Raw genomic sequence first — 1,814 nt, 5'->3', positions numbered from 1 at the left:
TTAAGATCTAAAAAGGACTGTTAACTGTAGAAAAATAGTTCCTTTATTGAAGGGTTGTCAGCAAGTCTAATTTATTAGCTTGTCATATTCTGTGAGTGCAAACATAAATCTTGTATTAGTGATCAAGATGAAAAAGACTTGGAATACTTGCCATAGCAAAATTCTCTACGTACTTTCCAAAGGTAAACATATATATCACCTTAGTCTTCTAGGTGGGAAAGTGTGATTACCTACATCCCAAAATATGAAAACTCTATTATGGATGTCATATGAATGAAAACTGCAAACCAGAACCTTAATTTATAACAGCACTGTGATGCCAAAAATTGCCTAAAAATTCAAAATGCTAACAAAACAAACCACATAAAACAACACTTTTAAACACTTAGCAATAACTGCACCTTGGATAAACCTCATTGGCTATGATACTGCCACTGCGCAAAGCTAACACTTTTAAACACTTAATGTAAGTAGTATAAATGAAACTAGCCCTAATCTCCTTGGAAAAAGGCACTAGAAGGTGTTTATTCAAAAAAGTTAGGGAGGTTGGGTCTCTGGGATGGATTTTAGGTCTTAATGAATTACTGAGTCATGTCCAATTCAAACCAGCCTGAGTAAAGTAGGAATCCCCTGGCTCAAAGTCCGGTGGGGGCGCGGGGGGGGGGTGTCTAGCCTTGGGTATGGCTCAGTTCAGGTTCCCAATCACTGCCAACAAACATGCAAGTCACCATCTCTCTGCTCTGCTTCCTCTTCAGGCTTCTCTCTCAAGAGGGCAAGATGGCCCCTGAAAGTCTCAGGTCTACATCTTTTGGCTCGGCAAGTCTGGCCAGAAGAGAGCTCTTCTATTCCTAATGGAACCACCAAAATTCTGAGACTTCTCTCATCACACGAACTTGAGTCATGCCCCTCCTTGGATTAGTTACAGTGGCCAGAATGAGAACATATATCTATCCTGGAGCAAGAGAGGAGTCCAGCATGAGCCCACAAGGTTGCAAACCACACTGGCTGATGGTAGAAGGAGGTCCAGAAAAGAAGGATAAACGAAAATGGGCAGGCAGAAAGAACAGATGATCACAATGCAATGACACAAACCTGGAAGTCTGAAGGACTTTAGATTTCAAATTCTAGACCAAACTCTACTCCTGATGAAGGAATCTAGTCTACAGGACTTATAGCAAATGACTCTGTTTCTGCTCTTCTTCCTCCTGTGGCCAGAAAGCTAATTCCATGGTTGAACAGCTCTGCTTGTGGGAGTTCTTTTTTTTTTTTTTTGAGATTTTATTTATTCATCTCGAGAGACAGAGAGACAGTGAGAGACATAGCATGGGAAGAGGGGCAGAGGGAGAAGAAGCAGCAGACCCCCCACTGAGAGGCTTGATCTCAGGACCCTGGGATCATGGCCCAAGGCAAAGGCAGATGCCCAACCGACTGAGCCACCCAAGTGCCCCTGTGGGACTTCTTAGACATCTGCCCAAATTCACTTTGCTGCAGTTTCTCCCTTGGGCCCAATTTTGGTCTTCAGGAAAACAAGACAAGAAACTCCATGGTCCCTGAACTGGTGAGCACAGCTAGCAGCAGCTTTTCCACCAGTCCTCGAAGGCTTTCTCCCCAGCCAGCATACACACACACCAGTAGGGGCAGATTAAGTGTGAAGCCCTCAAATTTCAGACATCGAGGCCTCTCAGCAGCACAGTGAGGAGAGTTACAGAGGGTCCTAGGAGGGAAGGGGAAGCCAGGGTTCCAACAGGAAGCATTCAAACTTAAGTATTTCTGGTAGACTGTCTGGAACTCTCAGACAAAAGTGACGTGAATAT

The 1,814-nt window shown here is 43.9% G+C and overlaps 1 non-coding gene across 1 annotated transcript; it reads right to left on the bottom strand.

Annotated features, from left to right (window-relative positions):
• Positions 1-304: 304 nt before the first annotated feature.
• LOC129506492 (U4 spliceosomal RNA) lies at positions 305-446 on the bottom strand. Its single transcript, XR_008663817.1, has one exon. It is a non-coding gene; the product is annotated as a U4 spliceosomal RNA (small nuclear RNA).
• Between the last annotated feature and the right edge of the window lie 1,368 nt (positions 447-1,814).

The sequence above is a fragment of the Nyctereutes procyonoides genome, unplaced genomic scaffold (genome assembly GCF_905146905.1).
Source record: "Nyctereutes procyonoides isolate TBG_1078 unplaced genomic scaffold, NYPRO_anot_genome, whole genome shotgun sequence".
Taxonomy (NCBI): domain Eukaryota; kingdom Metazoa; phylum Chordata; class Mammalia; order Carnivora; family Canidae; genus Nyctereutes; species Nyctereutes procyonoides.
The sequence above is the reverse complement of the archived record's forward strand: the minus strand, read 5'-3'. Positions and strand labels throughout refer to the sequence as shown.